The sequence below is a fragment of the Carassius carassius genome, chromosome 18, assembly GCF_963082965.1.
Source record: "Carassius carassius chromosome 18, fCarCar2.1, whole genome shotgun sequence".
Classification (NCBI taxonomy): Eukaryota; Metazoa; Chordata; class Actinopteri; order Cypriniformes; family Cyprinidae; genus Carassius; species Carassius carassius.
The window spans coordinates 31,232,265-31,252,563 of record NC_081772.1 but is presented as its reverse complement, the minus strand read 5'-3'; the positions used below and the strand labels follow the sequence as shown (position 1 = coordinate 31,252,563).

Here is a 20,299-nt window from a genome sequence, read left to right as displayed (position 1 = left end):
GTAATTGTGCCATCTATGGTCCTTCGCTCTCTGTGCCATAACTGCTTCTAGCTTTCATCCTCGTGACACCTGTGTCTCTTCTGGGGAGCTTGTTTGAAAAATTGCTGCTTTATAAAAGGTGAGAAGCCAGTGCTCCACAAGAGCCCGGATAGCTCAGTCGGTAGAGCATCAGACTTTTAATCTGAGGGTCCAGGGTTCAAATCCCTGTTTGGGTGAAAGTCTGTCTGCTTTTGGCGGAGTCACCTTGCTATCACTACGGTCCATCTCTTCTTCTGAATCTGTACTGGAGCGGTGTTCCTTCCTGCTCCAGGGTATCAGTGCACCTCCCTTGTTTGGCACACCTGATTCTGATGGTCAGCTCGTTAGGAAAGCGCGCTCACAGAGTGAGTAGAATAAGACAGACCTCCGAATTGTGCAGTGCTGTCGGTCCCCAGGCCCAGCACTGAAAAACCCCATTACATAGGATGAGACATGGCAGCCTGATTTCTCCTCAGTGGGACTGCTGTTTTACCCGCTTCCAGGGCTAGCTTACAATCTCGGCTTGCTAGGTTGCAAGTAGGTCAGGCAGCAATGTGACACACAACAGGGCAGAAGGTGGTCTGCTTAATTCAAGTCCCTGTTTGGGCGAAGGTCAGTCTTCTTTTTGTAGGCCTCAGCTTGCTATCACTACGGGTCCATCTCTTCTGCTGACTCTGTATTAGAGCGATGTTCCTTCCTTCTCCCGGGGATCAGTGCATCTCCCTTGTTCGGCAGACATGATTCTGATGGTCAGCCCTTTAGGAAAGAGTGCTCACGGAGTGAGTAGAATAAGACAGACCTCCCATTTGTGCAGTGCTGTCGGTCCCCAGGGCCAATACTGAAAAACCCCATTACATAGGATGAGACATGGCAGCCTGATTTCTCCTCAGTGGGACTGCTGTTTTACCCGCTTCCAGGGCTAGCTTACAATCTCAGCTTGCTAGGTTACAAGTAGGTCAGGCAGCAGTGTTACACACAACATAGGAGAAGGTGGTCTGCTTAATTCAAGTCACTGTTTGGGCGAAGGTCAGTCTACTTTTTGGAGGCCTCAGCTTGCTATCACTACGGGTCCATCTCTTCTGCTGACTCTGTATTAGAGCGATGTTCCTTCCTTCTCCCGGTGATCAGTGCATCTCCCTTGTTCGGCACACCTGATTCTGATGGTCAGCCCTTTAGGAAAGAGTGCTCACAGAGTGAGTAGAATAAGACAGACCTCCCATTTGTGCAGTGCTGTCGGTCCCCAGGGCCAGTACTGAAAAACCCCATTACATAGGATGAGACATGGCAGCCTGATTTCTCCTCAGTGGGACTGCTGTTTTAGCCGCTTCCAGGGCTAGCTTACAATCTCGGCTTGCTAGGTTGCAAGTAGGTCAGGCAGCAGTGTTACACACAACATGGCAGAAGGTGGTCTGCTTAATTCAAGTCCCTGTTTGGGCGTAGGTCAGTCTTCTTTTTGTAGGCCTCAGCTTGCTATCACTACGGTCCATCTCTTCTGCTGACTCTGTATTAGAGCGATGTTCCTTCCTTCTCCAGGGGGTCAGTACATCTCCCTTGTTCGGCACACATGATTAAATAAGACAGACTTCACAATTGTGCAGTGCTGTCGGTCCCCAGGGCCAGTACTGAAAAACCCCATTACATAGGATGAGACATGGCAGCCTGATTTCTCCTCAGTGGGACCGCTGTTTTACCCGCTTGCAGGGCTAGCTTGCAATCTCCGCTTGCTGACTGAGCTGGGTTGGTTGCAAGTAGGTCAGGCAGCAGTGTTAGACACAAACTGAGCAGAAATTGGTCTACTCCCGTAGTCGTGGACGAGTTGTTAAGGTGATGGACTTGAAATCCATTGGGGTCTCCCCGCGCAGGTTCGAATCCTGCTGACTACGCTGTTTGCTGAAGGCCATGAGGCAAAGCATCCATGCATTTTTCACGGTCCTCGCACTTATTACTCTTCGATGGACAAACACGACGCTGCTGCTTCTTATATCCGGGCTCCAGGGATTGTCTTGTGTGAGCCAGTGGCACATCGTGATCATATATTGGTTAATACTCTGCGTTGTGGCCGCAGCAACCCCGGTTTGAATCCGGGTCATGGCAACCCTTTGCCGTTGAGTATACGGGAAGGTTGAAAATTTTTTACCACCTCATCTATCTGCGTGATTTAGTTTCTGAAGCTTGGCCTGTGCAGGGCGCCATCAGACAAGGGGGCTTGCTTTCTAACATTAGGCGTAGTCGTGGCCGAGAGGTTAAGGCGATGGACTTGAAATCCATTGGGGTCTCCCTGCTCAGGTTCGAACTCTTCCCATTTCCGAAAGGATTTGCAGTATTGCTTTAGCTTTCTGTGACAGTAATTGTGCCTTCTATGGTCCTTCGCTCTCTGTGCCATAACTGCTTCTAGCTTTCATCCTCGTGACACCTGCGTCTCTTCTAGGCAGCTTGTTGTAAAACTGCTGCTTTATAAAAGGTGAGAAGCCAGTGCTCCACAAGAGCCCGGATAGCTCAGTCGGTAGAGCATCAGACTTTTAATCTGAGGGTCCAGGCTTCAAGTCCCTGTTTGGGCGAATGTCTGTCTGCTTTTGGCGGAGTCACCTTGCTATCACTACGGTCCATCTCTTCTTCTGAATCTGTACTGGAGCGGTGTTCCTTCCTGCTCCAGGGTATCAGTGCACCTCCCTTGTTTGGCACACCTGATTCTGATGGTCAGCTCGTTAGGAAAGCGCGCTCACAGAGTGAGTAGAATAAGACAGACCTCAGAATTGTGCAGTGCTGTCGGTCCCCAGGCCCAGCACTGAAAAACCCCATTACATAGGATGAGAAATGGCAGACTGATTTCTCCTCAGTGGGACTGCTGTTTTACCCGCTTCCAGGGCTAGCTTACAATCTCGGCTTGCTAGGTTGCAAGTAGGTCAGGCAGCAGTGTTACACACAACATGGCAGAAGGTGGTCTGCTTAATTCAAGTCCCTGTTTGGGCGTAGGTCAGTCTTCTTTTTGTAGGCCTCAGCTTGCTATCACTACGGTCCATCTCTTCTGCTGACTCTGTACTAGAGCGATGTTCCTTTCTGCTCCCGGGGATCAGTGCATCTCCCTCTTTCGGCAAACCTGATTCTGATGGTCAGCCCTTTAGGAATGAGTGATCACAGAGTGAGTAGAATAAGACAGACTTCCCAATTGTGCAGTGTTGTCGGTCCCCAGGGCCAGTACTGAAAAACCCCATTACATAGGATGAGACATGGCAGCCTGATTTCTCCTCAGGGGGACCGCTGTTTTACCCGCTTGCAGGGCTAGCTTGCAATCTCCGCTTGCTGACTGAGCTGGGTTGGTTGCAAGTAGGTCAGGCAGCAGTGTTGGACACAAACTGAGCAGAAATTGGTCTACTCCCGTAGTCGTGGCCAAATGGTTAAGGTGATGGACTTGAAATCCATTGGGGTCTCCCCGCGCAGGTTCGAATCCTGCTGACTACGCTGTTTGCTGAAGGCCATGAGGCAAAGCATCCATGCATTTTTCACGGTCCTCGCACTTATTTGCGAAATGTCCAGTCCCTCTTCGATGGACAAACACGACGCTGCTGCTTCTTATATCCGGACTCCAGGGGTTGTCTTGTGTGAGCCAGTGGCACATCGTGATCGTATATTGGTTAATACTCTGCATTGTGGCCGCAGCAACCCCAGTTCGAGTCCGGGTCATGGCAACCCTTTGCCGTTGAGTATACGGGAAGGTTGAAAATTTTTTACCACCTCATCTTTCTGTGTGATTTTGTTTCTGAAGCTTGGCCTGTGCAGGGCGCCATCAGACAAGGGGGCTTGCTTTCTAACATTAGGCGTAGTCGTGGCCGAGAGGTTAAGGCGATGGACTTGAAATCCATTAGGGTCTCCCTGCTCAGGTTCGAACTCTTCCCATTTCCGGAAGGATTTGCAGTATTGCTTTAGCTTTCTGTGACAGTAATTGTGTCTTCTATGGTCCTTCGCTCTCTGTGCCATAACTGCTTCTAGCTTTCATCCTTGTGACACCTGCGTCTCTTCTAGGCAGCTTGTTATAAAACTGCTGCTTTATAAAAGGTGAGAAGCCAGTGCTCCACAAGAGCCTGGATAGCTCAGTCGGTAGAGCATCAGACTTTTAATCTGACGGTCCAGGGTTCAAGTCCCTGTTAGGGTGAAGGTCTGTCTGCTTTTGGCGGAGTCACCTTGCTATCTCTACGGTCCATCTCTTCTTCTGAATCTGTACTGGAGCGGTGTTCCTTCCTGCTCCAGGGTATCAGTGCACCTCCCTTGTTTGGCACACCTGATTCTGATGGTCAGCTCGTTAGGAAAGCGCGCTCACAGAGTGAGTAGAATAAGACTGACCTCCGAATTGTGCAGTGCTGTCGGTCCCCAGGCCCAGCACTGAAAAACCCCATTACATAGGATGAGACATGGGAGCCTGATTTCTCCTCAGTGGGACTGCTGTTTTACCCGCTTCCAGGGCTAGCTTACAATCTCGGCTTGCTAGGTTGCAAGTAGGTCAGGCAGCAATGTGACACACAACAGGGCAGAAGGTGGTCTGCTTAATTCAAGTCCCTGTTTGGGCGAAGGTCAGTCTACTTTTTGGAGGCCTCAGCTTGCTATCACTACGGGTCCATCTCTTCTGCTGACTCTGTATTAGAGCGATGTTCCTTCCTTCTCCCGGGGATCAGTGCATCTCCCTTGTTCGGCACACATGATTCTGATGGTCAGCCCTTTAGGAAAGAGAGCTCACGGAGTGAGTAGAATAAGACAGACCTCCCATTTGTGCAGTGCTGTCGGTCCCCAGGGCCAGTACTGAAAAACCCCATTACATAGGATGAGACATGGCAGCCTGATTTCTCCTTAGTGGGACTGCTGTTTTAGCCGCTTCCAGGGCTAGCTTACAATCTCGGCTTGCTAGGTTGCAAGTAGGTCAGGCAGCAGTCTTACAGACAACATGGCAGAAGGTGGTCTGCTTAATTCAAGTCCCTGTTTGGGCGAAGGTCAGTCTTCTTTTTGTAGGCCTCAGCTTGCTATCACTACGGTCCATCTCTTCTGCTGAATCTGTACTAGAGTGATGTTCCTTCCTGCTCCCGGGGATCAGTGCATCTCCCTTGTTCGGCAAACTGATTCTGATGGTCAGCCCTTTAGGAAAGAGTGCTCACAGAGTGAGTAGAATAAGACAGACTTCCCAATTGTGCAGTGCTGTCGGACCCCAGGGCCAGTACTGAAAAACCCCATTACATAGGATGAGACATGGCAGCCTGATTTCTCCTCAGTGGGAGCGCTGTTTTACCCGCTTGCAGGGCTAGCTTGCAATCTCCGCTTGCTGACTGAGCTGGGTTGGTTGCAAGTAGGACAGGCATCAGTGTTGGACACAAACTGAGCAGAAATTGGTCTACTCCCGTAGTCGTGGCCGAGTGGTTAAGGCAATGACCTAGAAATCCATTGGGGTCTCCCCGCGCAGGTTTGAATCCTGCTGACTACGCTGTTTGCTGAAGGCCATGAGGCAAAGCATCCATGCATTTTTCACTGTCCTCGCACTTATTTGCGAAATGTCCAGTCCCTCTACGATGGACAAACACTCCGCTGCTGCTTCTTGTATCCGACTCCAGGGGTTGTCTTGGGTGAGCCAGTGGCACGCCGTGATCGTATAGTGGTTAGTACTCTGCATTGTGGCCGCAGCAACCCCGGGTCTAATCCGTGTCACGGCAACCCTTTGCCGTTGAGTATATGGGAAGACTTGAAATCCATTGGGGTCTCCCTGCGCAGGTTCGAACTCTGCTGACTACGGGAGGGATTTGCAGTATTGCTTTAGCTTTCTGTGACGGTAATTGTGCCTTCTATGGTCCTTCGCTCTCTGTGCCATAACTGCTTCTAGCTTTCATCCTCGTGACACCTGCTTCTCTTCTGGGCAGCTTGTTGTAAAACTGCTGTTTTATAAAAGGTGAGAAGCCAGTGCTCCACAAGAGCCTGGATAGTTCAGTCGGTAGAGCATCAGACTTTTAATTTGAGGGTCCAGGGTTCAAGTCCCTGTTAGGGTGAAGGTCTGTCTGCTTTTGGCGGAGTCACCTTGCTATCACTACGGTCCATCTCTTCTTCTGAATCTGTACTGGAGCTGTGTTCCTTCCTGCTCCAGGGTATCAGTGCACCTCCCTTGTTGGGCACACCTGATTCTGATGGTCAGCTCGTTAGGAAAGCGTGCTCACAGAGTGAGTAGAATAAGACAGACCTCCGAATTGTGCATTTTTCACGGTCCTCGCACTTATTTGCGAAATGTCCAGTCCCTCTTCGATGGACAAACACGCCGCTGCTGCTTCTTGTATCCGGGCTTCAGGGGTTCTCTTGGGTTAGCTAGTGGCACGCCGTGATCGTGTAGTGATTAGTACTCTGCGTTGTGGCCGCAGCAACCCTTTGCCGTTGAGTATACGGGAAGGTTGAAAATTTTTTACCACCTCATCTTTCTGCGTGATTTTGTTTCTGAAGCTTGGCCTGTGCAGGGCGCCATCGGACAAGGGGGCTTGCTTTCTAACATCAGGCGTAGTCGTGGCCGAGAGGTTAAGGCGATGGACTTGAAATCCATTGGGGTCTCCCCGCGCAGGTTCGAACCCTGCCGACTACGGGAGGGCTTTGCAGTATTGCTTTAGCTTTCTGTGACGATAATTGTGCCTTCTATGGTCCTTTGCTCTCTGTGCCATAACTGCTTCTAGCTTTCATCCTCGTGACACCTGCGTCTCTTCTTGGCAGCTTGTTGTAAAACTGTCAGGGTTCAAGTCCCTGTTCGGGCGAAGGTCTGTCTGCTTTTGGCGGAGTCACCTTGCTATTACTACGGTCCATCTCTTCTTCGGAATCTGTACTGGATCGGTTTTCCTTCCTGCTCCAGGGTATCAGTGCATCTCCCTTGTTCGGCACACATGATTCTGATGGTCAGCCCTTTAGGAAAGAGTGCTCACAGAGTGAGTAGAATAAGACAGACTTCCCAATTGTGCAGTGCTGTCGGTCCCCAGGGCCAGTACTGAAAAACCCCATTACATAGGAAGAGACATGGCAGGCTGATTTCTCCTCAGTGGGACCGCTGTTTTACCCGCTTGCAGGGCTAGCTTGCAATCTCCGCTTGCTGACTGAGCTGGGTTGGTTGCAAGTAGGTCAGGCAGCAGTGTTGGACACAAACTGAGCAGAAATTGGTCTACTGCCGTAGTCGTGGCCGAGTGGTTAAGGCGATGGACTAGAAATCCATTGGGGTCTCCCCGCGCAGGTTCGAATCGTGCCGACTACGCTGTTTGCTGAAGGCCATGAGGCAAAGCATCCATGCATTTTTCATGGTGCTCGCACTTATTTGCGAAATGTCCAGTCCCTCCTCAATGGACAAACACGCCGCTGCTGCTTCTTGTATCCGGGCTCCAGGGGTTGTCTTGGGTGTGCCAGTGGCACGCCGTGATCGTATAGTGGTTAGTACTCAGTGTTGTGGCCGCAGCAACCCCAGTTCGAATCCGGGTCACGGCAACCCTTTGCCGTTGAGTATACGGGAAGGTTGAAAAATTTTTACCACCTCATCTTTCTGCGTGATTTTGTTTCTGAAGATTGGCCTGTGCAGGGCGCCACCAGACAAGGGGGCTTGCTTTCTAACATTAGGCGTAGTCGTGGCCGAGAGGTTAAGGCGATGGACTTGAAATCCTTTGGGGTCTCCCTGCGCAGGTTCGAACTCTGCCAACTACGGGAGGGATTTGCAGTATTGCTTTAGCTTTCTGTGACGGTAATTGTGCCTTCTATGGCCCTTCGCTCTCTGTGCCATAACTGCTTCTAGCTTTCATCCTTGTGACACCTGCGTCTCTTCTGGGCAGCTTGTTGTAAAACTGCTGCTTTATAAAAGGTGAGAAGCCAGTGCTCCAGAAGAGCCTCGATAGCTCAGTCGGTAGAGCATCAGACTTTTAATCTGAGGGTCCAGGGTTCAAGTCCCTTTTAGGGTGAAGGTCTGTCTGCTTTTGGCGGAGTCACCTTGCTATCACTACGGTCCATCTCTTCTTCTGAATCTGTACTGGAGCGATGTTCCTTCCTGCTCCAGGGTATCAGTGCACCTCCCTTGTTTGGCACACCTGATTCTGATGGTCAGCTCGTTAGGAAAGCGCGCTCACAGAGTGAGTAGAATAAGACAGACCTCCGAATTGTGCAGTGCTGTCGGTCCCCAGGCCCAGAACTGAAAAACCCCATTACATAGGATGAGACATGGCAGCCTGATTTCTCATCAGTGGGACTGCTGTTTTACCCGCTTCCAGGGCTAGCTTACAATCTCGGCTTGCTAGGTTGCAAGTAGGTCAGGCAGCAATGTGACACACAACAGGGCAGAAGGTGGTCTGCTTAATTCAAGTCCCTGTTTGGGCGAAGGTCAGTCTACTTTTTGGAGGCCTCAGCTTGCTATCACTACGGGTCCATCTCTTCTGCTGACTCTGTATTAGAGCGATGTTCCTTCCTTCTCCCGGGGATCAGTGCATCTCACTTGTTCGGCACACATGATTCTGATGGTCAGCCCTTTAGGAAAGAGTGCTCACAGAGTGAGTAGAATAAGACAGACCTCCCATTTGTGCAGTGCTGTCGGTCCCCAGGGCCAGTACTGAAAAACCCCATTACATAGGATGAGACATGGCAGCCTGATTTCTCCTCAGTGGGACTGCTGTTTTAGCCGCTTCCAGGGCTAGCTTACAATCTCCTCCTGCTAGATTGCAAGTAGGTCAGGCAGCAGTGTTACACACAACATGGCAGAAGGTGGTCTGCTTAATTCAAGTCCCTGTTTGGGCGAAGGTCAGTCTTCTTTTTGTAGGCCTCAGCTTGCTATCCCTACGGTCCATCTCTTCTGCTGACTCTGTACTAGAGCGATGTTCCTTCCTGCTCCCGGGGATCAGTGCATCTCCCTTGTTCGGCACACCTGATTCTGATGGTCAGCCCTTTAGTAAAGAGTGCTCACAGAGTGAGTAGAATAAGACAGACTTCCCAATTGTGCAGTGCTGTCGGTCCCCAGGGTCAGTACTGAAAAACCCCATTACATAGGATGAGACATGGCAGGCTGATTTCTCCTCAGTGGGAATGCTGTTTTACCCGCTTGCAGGGCTAGCTTGCAATCTCCGCTTGCTGACTGAGCTGGGTTGGTTGCATGTAGGTCAGGCAGCAGTGTTGGACACAAACTGAGCAGAAATTTGTCTACTCCCGTTGTCGTGGCCGAGTGGTTAAGGCGATGGACTAGAAATGCATTGGGGTCTCCCCTCGCAAGTTCAAATCCTGCTGACTAAACTGTTTGCTGAAGGCCATGAGGCAAAGCATCCATGCATTTTTCATGGTCCTCGCACTTATTTGCGAAATGTCCAGTCCCTCTTCGATGGACAAACACGCCGCTGCTGCTTCTTGTATCCGGGCTCCAGGGGTTCTCTTGGGTGAGCCAGTGGCACGCCGTGATCGTATAGTGGTTAATACTCTGCGTTGTGGCCGCAGCAACCCCAGTTCGAATCAGGGTCATGGCAACCATTTGCCGTTGAGTATACTGGAAGGTTGAAAATGTTTTACCACCTCATCTTTCTGCGTGATTTTGTTTCTGAAGCTTGGCCTGTCCAGGGCGCCATCAGACAAGGGGGCTTGCTTTCAAACATTAGGCGTAGTCGTGGCCGAGAGGTTAAGGCGATGGACTTGAAATCCATTGGGGTCTCCCTGCGCAGGTTCGAACTCTGCCGACTACGGGAGGGATTTGCAGTATTGCTTTAGCTTTCTGTGACTGTAATTGTGCCATCTATGGTCCTTCGCTCTCTGTGCCATAACTATTTCTAGCGTTCATCCTTGTGACACCTGCGTCTCTTCTGGGCAGCTTGTTGTAAAATTGCTGCTTTATAAAAGGTGAGAAGCCTGTGCTCCACAAGAGCCTGGATAGCTCAGTCGGTAGAGCATGAGACTTTTAATCTGAGGGTCCAGGATTCAAGTCCCTGTTAGGGTGAAGTCTATCTGCTTTTGGAGGAGTCACCTTGCTATCACTACGGTCCATCTCTTCTTCTGAATCTGTACTGGAGCGGTGTTCCTTCCTGCTCCAGGGTATCATTGCACCTCCCTTGTTTGGCACACCTGATTCTGATGGTCAGCTCGTTAGGAAAGCGCGCTCACAGAGTGAGTAGAATAAGACAGACCTCCGAAATGTGCAGTGCTGTCGGTCCCCAGGCCCAGCACTGAAAAACCCCATTACATAGGATGAGACATGGCAGTCTGATTTCTCCTCAGTGGGACTGCTGTTTTACCCGCTTCCAGGGCTAGCTTACAATCTCGGCTTGCTAGGTTGCAAGTAGGTCAGGCAGCAATGTGACACACAACAGGGCAGAAGGTGGTCTGCTTAATTCAAGTCCCTGTTTGGGCGAAGGTCAGTCTACTTTTTGGAGGGCTCAGCTTGCTATCACTACGGGTCCATCTCTTCTGCTGACTCTGTATTAGAGCGATGTTCCTTCCTTCTCCCGGGGATCAGTGCATCTCCCTTGTTCGGCACACATGATTCTGATGGTCAGCCCTTTAGGAAAGAGTGCTCACGGAGTGAGTAGAATAAGAAAGACCTCCCATTTGTGCAGTGCTGTCGGTCCCCAGGGCCAGTACTGAAAAAACCCCATTACATAGGATGAGACATGGCAGCCTGATTTCTCCTCAGTGGGACCGTTTTTTTACACGCTTGCAGGGCTAGCTTGCAATCTCCGCTTGCTGACTGAGCTGGGTTGGTTGCAAGTAGGTCAGGCAGCAGTGTTGGACACAAACTGAGCAGAAATTTGTCTACTCCCGTAGTCGTGGCCGAGTGGTTAAGGCGATGGACTAAAAATCCATTGGGGTCTCCCGGCGCAGGTTCGAATCCTCATTCTTTTACCACCTCATCTTTCTGCGTGATTTTGTTTCTGAAGCTTGGCCTGTGCAGGGCGAAACCAGACAAGGGGGCTTGCTTTCTAACATTAGGCGTAGTCGTGGCCGTACCTTCCAGCGATCGGACGGCTTAACACTTCCTAACACTTCCTAACAACATTTGAATACTTCCGAACAAGGTCGCAACAATTCCTAACAAAGTCAGAACGAAAGTCCGAACACATCCTAAATTAATCCGAACAGTTCCTAACGCAAATCCGAAACTTTCGAACAGATGGGGCAAAGGAGCCAATCAATTCCTACCGAGAAGAAATAGCCAATCAGCAAGTTGACATGCCAATCTCGCCGCTGATTGGCTGAATGAGTTTCGTGATATTCCAGCTGTTTGTAACTCACTGGACATCTGCTATGCGGAGATTCAAGGTAAGCGTTATCACAATACAAATCCGTGACATCAGTGTTATCCTATTTGTTCAAACATTAATTCATGATTTGGAATAAAGATTATTCTGATCGTTCTACGCTTGCGTAGCAAGGCAAGCTAACTTAACGTATCGCTAACTGATGCTTGTTAAGCCTTCGATTCATAACAAGTTTTTATTTTCTATATCTTTGCAAGAATTTCATTTCATCATTCAGTATTCCAAGTATCCATTCCCTATTTTATTTCAGTCATGACTGAGTGATTCTTTACTGAATGTATTTAAATATTTTACTATTCCACGTATTCATTAAATATCTAGTTTTTCCCCCTTTCTTACTTTATATACAAACACAGTTTTTATAATTATACATCAAAAGCTATTTGCAATTTTTTGCAAGTAGGAACATATTTACTGCAGAAAACTATTAACCTGCCACATATTTCACCACTCAACATGTCTGCTTTTGTATACTTGATGTGATTCTTTATATATATATATATATATATATATATATATATATATATATATATATATATATACTGTATATGTGTGTGTGTGTGTGTGTGTGTATAAATATAAAACTCCAATAAACTCCTTTCTACTGTTGCTATATTAACACATATTTAACCACATTGATTTGTTCCCCATTATTGTTCAGATATGACCAAAACAGGCAAATCCTCTGCTTATTGGAACGACATCTGCCACAGGTATGCCCAGGGCACCTTCCAGTTCAGTACAGGAAAAAGGCCTGGAAGCAGAAAATGGAAGGAGGTCCTGGAGCGGATTGATGCCTGTCCCCTGCATAGGGGGAATAAGGTGGACCTGTTTGGCAGGCACATAGTGTGCACTTGTGGGTTCCATAAGGTAGGTATACGATATAATATATCAAAGGCATGATAAGTCCCTGTATCGTGTAATACACTATTTTATGCACCAACCCCTGATATATTCTCAGAATATATTCTCAGTACAGTTCTGCAGAGTAATTGGTGTAATTATTTAACATGAATAGTAAGACCTTCTTTTGTTCCTAATATTAATTTTCTCCCAGTCAACAGATAAGGTCTTGATTGAGTCAGGGCCTAAGGTAAAGGCAGGCGGCAGCTCAGAGGAGACCGGGACATCACAGGAAGTACATGGGGTGAAATGTTCTCTGTGTAGTGTGGTTGTGGAGGCAGAGAAGTTCTCCGGCAACCTCTCTGACCACCACATTGAAGAGAGGTGTGACAGCTGTGGGGTCAGGGTCCAGGGTGCCGTCAGACTCCTCCAACACATTGAGTCGAGCCATTATGGGGCTCTATTGGCTCCACGTGTCAGTCCTTCAAAAAATCCCACACCATCTCCTTGCCCCTCACCATCTCCATGGCTGCCTCCACCTCCACAGCACTTGCCGTCTCCAATGCCAGTACCAGTGTCTCCATCCCCAGGGCCCACTCAATTCCCACACCACTCTCCAGCTCCAAAGCCCTCACCACCACCTCCATGGTGCTCTCCATCTCCACAGCCCACTCCATCCTCACATCCAGTACCCTCACTGCAGCCTACACCATCTCTGCCTCAGGCTATTACTGACTGGGAGAGCTTTCTTCGCAGTCAGTTCAAGAGAGTCCTCCAGCCAGCAGATTGGGTGTGGATTGCCAAGTGCCTCTATGAGCCCACAGGGCAGCTGAGACAGAAGATCCAGGTGAACTGGTTTTATCCATCGATGCAGCCCAAGCCATGTCCTCATGAGCCCGAGTGGTACTTCCGACAGAGGATGTTCTTGTGGGCACCAATGAGGATGTGGGACATTCCTCTTAAATGCCCACAGTGTGGCCGGAAGATGCACCATTCAGGAATTTACCCGAAGGTCAGGGAGGTGATTGACATGGATAGCCGCTATTACCTTGTGGGTGGGGACTATCCACGCTGCAGTGCATGCAAGTTGCCAGTATGCCCATGGAGCCAGGACATCCTTTCACAACTGGATGTGGCACACAGGACCATGTTTCCAGCGGTGCTGACCACTCAGCTAGCCCTGGACAGGAAATGTGTGACTTTACTCAGGCCAAGGACCAGTGGTAACAGTTCCTCCTACTTCCAGTCAGCAGTAGAGGAAGCCCACAGTGAGGAGTGGGCATGACGCACCATCCAGTACCTCTCTAATTGTGAGCATCATTTGAGAAAGGTTACCCTGGTCCAATCTGCAACGGCACCTGCCTTTTCTGCACCCGCACCCTTCAGGCCACTTCCACTCGCCCAGTGGTTTGAGACTGTCCACTCCAACGATATCCTCAGCCATTTGGACGAGATGAAGGGGGTGATTACCTCCACCTATGGCCGAATCCTGAAGATGGATTCTACAAAGAAGGTACAATACATGAAGGTTTCAGCATGAGGTTTATTTTCAGCCAGAAAGAATTTCAACATGATGAAAAATGTTGTGTTATATACATTTGTGTTATATATATATTATAATGTACCATAACAAATCAAAGAAAATGTATAATTAAGCTTGTCAGAATGTCTTTATTTTTCCTTCTTTTTGTTTTTCAGATCACCAAAAAGCTGGCTGGTGGCATTGGGGACACGGCTGCATGGATGACCAACATTGGCAATGAGCTCGGCCAGGTTCTGAACAGTGTTCTGACAACAGCTGAAGGCGCAGGACTGGAGGAGCTTTGCCAGGGTGTCGTCAAACGCTACCAGAATGCTGGCGAGCAAGAGCCCGAGGTCATCTATGTTGACCGGGATTGCTGCAGTCAGTCAGGTGAGATTTTCAAATTACTACTTTATCAAATGTGCACTGCAATATATTTTATAAAATTAATAGTGGTGTAAAAAAAGTTCCCCTTTCCTTATTGGTGATGGTAATTAATTAGTATTATTTTTACAGCCAGTGTATTAAAAATTGTAATAAAATATATTGACTGAAAAGTATGTTTGAAATTAAATCAAATGCATGTTTTTTATTTTTTCTCCTCCACAGGTGCATCTTCAGTGTTAAAACTTTTTCGACCATGGAAGTCTATTGTAAGGCTAGATATCTTCCATTTTATGAGAAGATTCAACTGTGGCCTTACTACAGAGCACCACCCTCTCTATGGTACCTTTTGTTCAAAACTTTCCTCCTGTATCTTTGAGTGGGATCAGGAGGATGTGAGAGAACTTAAGGCTGCCAAGAGAGGGGAGTGGAAGTGCAGCCATGGTGGAAAGGCTTCCACTGAGGCTCAGCTCATGGCCAGCATCAGCCCAGGTGAACTCGCGAAGCACTGTAGGCGGCGGACACGCAGGTCTGAGGAGATCCGGGCCATGATTTCAGGGCTGCTGGAATCAGTGTGGGAGCTAACTGACACTACAGGGTTTCGCCTGGTTAACCCTGACAGCATGCACCATGTCTGGGAGATGCAACAAAAACACCTCGAGTGCATCCAGGACCCTCCACATGTAGAGTTGTACACAAAGACGGGGACACTCCAGAAGGGTGGCAAAGTCCTAAACGTGCTTAGGTGTGGCAGGGGGTCATAATCGCTGGAGAGTTTTCACCGCCACCAGTGTGCCTTCATTCCTGGTAAATTCTGAATATTAAATTGCAGTATGTTTTGTAGATTTTTACGTTGAAAAGATCGCTATTGTGTCAACAACAGAACCCTGGGTGCTACCTGGATTTGGCTTGTTTTCATGGAATTTACTATCAGTCTCATTATTATGTGTTACTGTTCTATAACTGTGTCATTAAATTTGTATGTCCTCAGTTTAAAATAATTGCTGACTGAATCTGTGCATTTTCATTCTTAGGATGGAGATGCAATGCCATGCACACACAAATGTACATGTTAGAGGGGGCCTCGAGGTGGAACATGAGCCGGGCAAAAGAAGCTGTATCTGTGGTGGGGGCCTCAACCCTAAGGACATTTGATGTCTGCACAATGTCTCATTTAAACAGCATGAGCCAACGGGTCCTTGGTCGGGCTTTGATGCCAGAATTTAACCCTCCAGGAAAACCCACTGGTAAGATATCTCACAGGAAAATGCTGAGCATTGGAGTATTTCTCTCTCTCCTGTGTTTGTTTGTTTGTGTGTGTGTGTGAGTGTGTGTGTCCTCTCCCCATTAACAATGTGGTACAAATTATTGCAGGGGAGCGCATTGCAGTGGAGTACTTGTTGGCCCAGTCCAATAGAGGCGACCAGTTGATTGCACACCACAATGACATGCCTGAAGTCCCCCCAGAGGAGCCCGAAGAGGATAGTGAAATTGACACGACTGTGTGCTATGCAGCTGACCTTAGGGCTGATGACTCTCCAGTAGCTGTCGTGCAGGTCCAGGTGACAAGTCAGGTGGATGACACTGAACCCAAATCCCCAGATGAGGAGGTCACTGAGGAAGAGGAGGATGACACTGCAAGTCCTAGCACATCAAGCCAGGTAATATTGCTATCCTGTACTATTTTTTACTTTTAAAAAAAATGTATCTGGTACAGTGCAAAACGCCTATTGTCACCAATGTGTAAAGTTAAAATATATGCATGTACAATGCAAAATAATTATTACAACACCGTATATGTTTATTGGACTGTGTTTGGCATTTTTCTCAATTTCCAGAGTACACAGTGTGATTCCAGAGGTGTCTTGGGCTGGGAGGCAGTTGATGCCCTGGCAGCCTATTTGGTTGGCCTAAACCGAACGATCACTGCCTTGTCATCACAAGAGGAGGCCAACATAGTCCAGCTGTACATGGCTCTGCATGCCATGGACAAGGTACCATCAAAATATAGCCAGAGGGTTAAGAAGAAGGCTTTGACAGGACCTTGGAGAGCATCCAGGAAGCAGAGTGGCTCTGCTCCAGGACAGCAGGCAGCAGAGAGGTAATTTGACTATTTGGATCGTCACTAGTTTATAACCCAGTATACAGTTCAGATTATATCATCTTTCTTTTCCATAGATTGTTCATGACTCATGGGCAGGCAGCTCAGGACCCTGAAGTCCACAGGGTCTGTGAATGTGTTTGCCTAAGGCTTTTGAAAGAGTTTCAGCAAGCACGGAACAGGCCCAGGGACACACAAGGAAAAACTCTGCCAATTCCACAATCTATTGTGGTGGTATACAGCCACTTAAAGCAGCTGATGGAGGACAGCAGAGAGGTTCTAGGACAGACTAACCTTGTTCTGGTCCCGATAAACACCACTACTGTCTCCTCGTGGTGAGTCTTGTTTTATGCGATACTTTTGCACAATCACAGTAGTATATCAAGATTGTACTTATAAAACCTTCTTGTACATGCTTTTAAAAATTATGCTACAGGAAGTAAAGACAATGGGCTTTTATTCACTTAAATTGCTAATTTAAGATGAAGAATTTTTCTCTTGCAGGCTACTAAAAAGACAGAAACGTGTAGACAGAGACATGCTTCTGCAGGGTACTGCACTGCCCAAACAAGTATATTTGGCAAAGGAGGCTCTTCCTGAAGTGCGCGAACTTCCAGCTGTTGCTGCACAGCATGGGCATGAGGCCATGGTATTTCAGGATTCAGCAAATCAGGAGGGAGAGGCCTTCATTCGTAAAGCGTATCTCCAACAGGTGCCCAATGCCCACCCCTCCTCCTGGATCTTACTCTGCATTTCCCATATACCCACCAGCACCAAACTTTGCATTCCCCCCTGGGTCCTACCCACCCTTTCCCAGCTGCCAACCAGGTCTACCACTGCCTCATTCTACCCAATTCCATCCCCCTCCCCAATTCCAGCCACCTTCCCAATTCCAGCCCCCTCCCCAAATTCCAGCCACCTTCCCAATTCCAGCCACCTCCCCAATTCCAGCCGCCTCCCCAATTCCAGCCCCCTCCCCAATTCCAGCAGCCTCATACATTGCCATCACAAACTTGTCCCTCTACTCAGCCCAGGCAGCGCACATGGAGAAGGCAGAAAGCTGCCCAAGAGGATGAGGAGCGAGTGGCTAGAGGTGAACCACCACGGAAACGACTAGCAAAGGATATATATCACTATATCTGCAAGCAGTGTGGGCTGGCAAAAAATAAGACAACTGGCCACACTCAGCTGAAGGGCCGGTGGTATTGTCCAGCCTCAGGCCTCTCTGTTGCACAGTGGAGGGAGAATGTACAGGGAGTTCTTTGATTTTTTTTTCATTGGTGTATATAGTAATGTATATAGTTAGGTTTTTATATAGTTGCATATGTTGTGCTGTGTGTGTGTTGTGCTGTGAACATTTTGTTTTTAGTTGCTGTTTCCAGTGTTTAATTTGCAGTGTTTGTAAAAAAAAAAGAAAGACACAACTCTTGTGGTGTAATAGTAACACATCCACCCTTTGGGTGGAAGATTCCAGGTGCAAGTCCTGGCAAGAGTGTGTGGTGTGTTTGTCAGATTATTATTATTATAATTATTTTTTTTAATTAAAAATATAGTCAAAAACCAATCAAACACTTTACTTAAATCCTTTGTGAGTGTTCATGAAGTTTGATGGATAATTGTTTTTCTTTTTCTTGCTTTCCCCTCTTTCTCCTTCTCTTTTCCTTTTCTTTCCCCCTTGTAGCAGTCCCTTTTGCCCTGATTTTGGCCGAGAGGTTAAGGCGATGGACTTGAAATCCATTGGAGTCTCCCCGCGCAGGTTCGAACCCTGCCGCCTACGGGAGGGCTTTGCAGTATTGCTTTAGCTTTCTGTGACGGTAATTGTGCGTTCTATTGTCCTTCGCTCTCTGTGCCATAACTGCTTCTAGCTTTCATCCTCGTGACACCTGCATCTCTTCTGGGCAGCTTGTCGTAAAACTGCTGCTTTATAAAACGTGAGAAGCCAGTGCTCCACAAGAGCCCGGATAGCTCAGTCGGTAGAGCATCAGACTTTTAATCTGAGTGTCCAGGGTTCAAGTTCCTGTTTGGGTGAAGGTATGTCTGCTTTTGGCGGTGTCACCTTGCTCTCACTACGGTCCATCTCTTCTTCTGAATCTGTACTGGAGCGGTGTTCCTTCCTGCTCCAGGGTATCAGTGAAACTCCCTTGTTCGGCACACCTGATTCTGATGGTCAGCTCGTTAGAAATGCGGACTCACAGAGTGAGTAGAATAAGACAGACCTCCGAATTGTGCAGTGCTGTCGGTCCCCAGGCCCAGCACTGAAAAACCCCATTACATAGGATGAGACATGGCAGCCTGATTTCTCCTCAATGGGACTGCTGTTTTACCCGCTTCCAGGGCTAGCTTACAATCTCGGCTTGCTAGGTTGCAAGTAGGTCAGGCAGCAATGTGACACACAACAGGGCAGAAGGTGGTCTGCTTAATTCAAGTCCCTGTTTGGGCGAAGGTCAGTCTTCTTTTTGTAGGCCTCAGCTTGCTATCACTACGGTCCATCTCTTCTGCTGACTCTGTACTAGAGCGATGTTCCTTCCTGCTCCCGGGGATCAGTGTATCTCCCTTGTTCGGCACACATGATTCTGATGGTCAGCCCTTTAGGAAAGAGTGCTCATGGAGTGAGTAGAATAAGACAGACCTCCCATTTGTGCAGTGCTGTCGGTCCCCAGGGCCAGTACTGAAAAACCCCATTATATAGGATGAGACAAGGCAGCCTGATTTCTTGTCAGTGGGACTGCTGTTTTAGCCGCTTCCAGGGCTAGCTTGCAATCGCCGCTTGCTGACTGAGCTGGGTTGGTTGCAAGTAGGTCAGGCAGCAGTGTTGGACACAAACTGAGCAGAAATTGGTCTACTGCCGTAGTCGTGGCCGAGTGGTTAAGGCGATGGACTAGAAATCCATTGGGGTCTCCCCGCGCAGGTTCGAATCGTGCCGACTACGCTGTTTGCTGAAGGCCATGAGGCAAAGCATCCATGCATTTTTCATGGTGCTCGCACTTATTTGCGAAATGTCCAGTCCCTCCTCAATGGACAAACACGCCGCTGCTGCTTCTTGTATCCGGGCTCCAGGGGTTGTCTTGGGTGAGCCAGTGGCACGCCGTGATAGTATAGTGGTTAGTACTCAGCGTTGTGGCCGCAGCAACCCCGGTTCGAATCCGGGTCACGGCAACCCTTTGCCGTTGAGTATACGGGAAGGTTGAAAAATTTTTACCACATCATCTTTCTGCGTGATTTTGTTTCTGAAGATTGGCCTGTGCAGGGCGCCACCAGACAAGGGGGCTTGCTTTCTAACATTAGGCGTAGTCGTGGCCGAGAGGTTAAGGCGATGGACTTGAAATCCATTGGGGTCTCCCTGCGCAGGTTCGAACTCTGCCAACTACGGGAGGGATTTGCAGTATTGCTTTAGCTTTCTGTGACGGTAATTGTGCCTTCTATGGCCCTTCGCTCTCTGTGCCATAACTGCTTCTAGCTTTCATCCTTGTGACACCTGCGTCTCTTCTGGGCAGCTTGTTGTAAAACTGCTGCTTTATAAAAGGTGAGAAGCCAGTGCTCCAGAAGAGCCTCGATAGCTCAGTCGGTAGAGCATCGGACTTTTAATCTGAGGGTCCAGGGTTCAAGTCCCTTTTAGGGTGAAGGTCTGTCTGCTTTTGGCGGAGTCACCTTGCTATCACTACGGTCCATCTCTTCTTCTGAATCTGTACTGGAGCGATGTTCCTTCCTGCTCCCGGGGATCAGTGCATCTCCCTTGTTGGGCACACCTGATTCTGATGGTCAGCCCTTTAGGAAAGAGTGCTCACAGAGTGAGTAGAATAAGACAGACCTCCGAATTGTGCAGTGCTGTTGGTCCCCAGGCCCAGAACTGAAAAACCCCATTACATAGGATGAGACATGGCAGTCTGATTTCTCATCAGTGGGACTGCTGTTTTACCCGCTTCCAGGGCTAGCTTACAATCTCGGCTTGCTAGGTTGCAAGTAGGTCAGGCAGCAATGTGACACACAACAGGGCAGAAGGTGGTCTGCTTAATTCAAGTCCCTGTTTGGGCGAAGGTCAGTCTACTTTTTGGAGGCCTCAGCTTGCTATCACTACGGGTCCATCTCTTCTGCTGACTCTGTATTAGAGCGATGTTCCTTCCTTCTCCCGGGGATCAGTGCATCTCACTTGTTCGGCACACATGA

At 48.6% G+C, this 20,299-nt stretch overlaps 8 non-coding genes across 8 annotated transcripts; all 8 read left to right on the top strand.

Annotated features, from left to right (window-relative positions):
- Positions 1–142: 142 nt before the first annotated feature.
- Positions 143–215, top strand: trnak-uuu (transfer RNA lysine (anticodon UUU)). The gene has a single exon. It is a non-coding gene; the product is annotated as a tRNA-Lys (tRNA).
- A 2,288-nt stretch (positions 216–2,503) lies between these two features.
- Positions 2,504–2,576, top strand: trnak-uuu (transfer RNA lysine (anticodon UUU)). The gene has a single exon. It is a non-coding gene; the product is annotated as a tRNA-Lys (tRNA).
- An 819-nt stretch (positions 2,577–3,395) lies between these two features.
- Positions 3,396–3,477, top strand: trnas-uga (transfer RNA serine (anticodon UGA)). Its single transcript has one exon. It is a non-coding gene; the product is annotated as a tRNA-Ser (tRNA).
- Positions 3,478–6,534: 3,057 nt separating this feature from the next.
- Positions 6,535–6,616, top strand: trnas-uga (transfer RNA serine (anticodon UGA)). The gene has a single exon. It is a non-coding gene; the product is annotated as a tRNA-Ser (tRNA).
- A 572-nt stretch (positions 6,617–7,188) lies between these two features.
- On the top strand, positions 7,189–7,270 carry trnas-aga (transfer RNA serine (anticodon AGA)). Its single transcript has one exon. It is a non-coding gene; the product is annotated as a tRNA-Ser (tRNA).
- A 2,364-nt stretch (positions 7,271–9,634) lies between these two features.
- Positions 9,635–9,716, top strand: trnas-uga (transfer RNA serine (anticodon UGA)). The gene has a single exon. It is a non-coding gene; the product is annotated as a tRNA-Ser (tRNA).
- A 9,266-nt stretch (positions 9,717–18,982) lies between these two features.
- trnas-aga (transfer RNA serine (anticodon AGA)) lies at positions 18,983–19,064 on the top strand. Its single transcript has one exon. It is a non-coding gene; the product is annotated as a tRNA-Ser (tRNA).
- A 155-nt stretch (positions 19,065–19,219) lies between these two features.
- On the top strand, positions 19,220–19,291 carry trnah-gug (transfer RNA histidin (anticodon GUG)). The gene has a single exon. It is a non-coding gene; the product is annotated as a tRNA-His (tRNA).
- Positions 19,292–20,299: the final 1,008 nt, after the last annotated feature.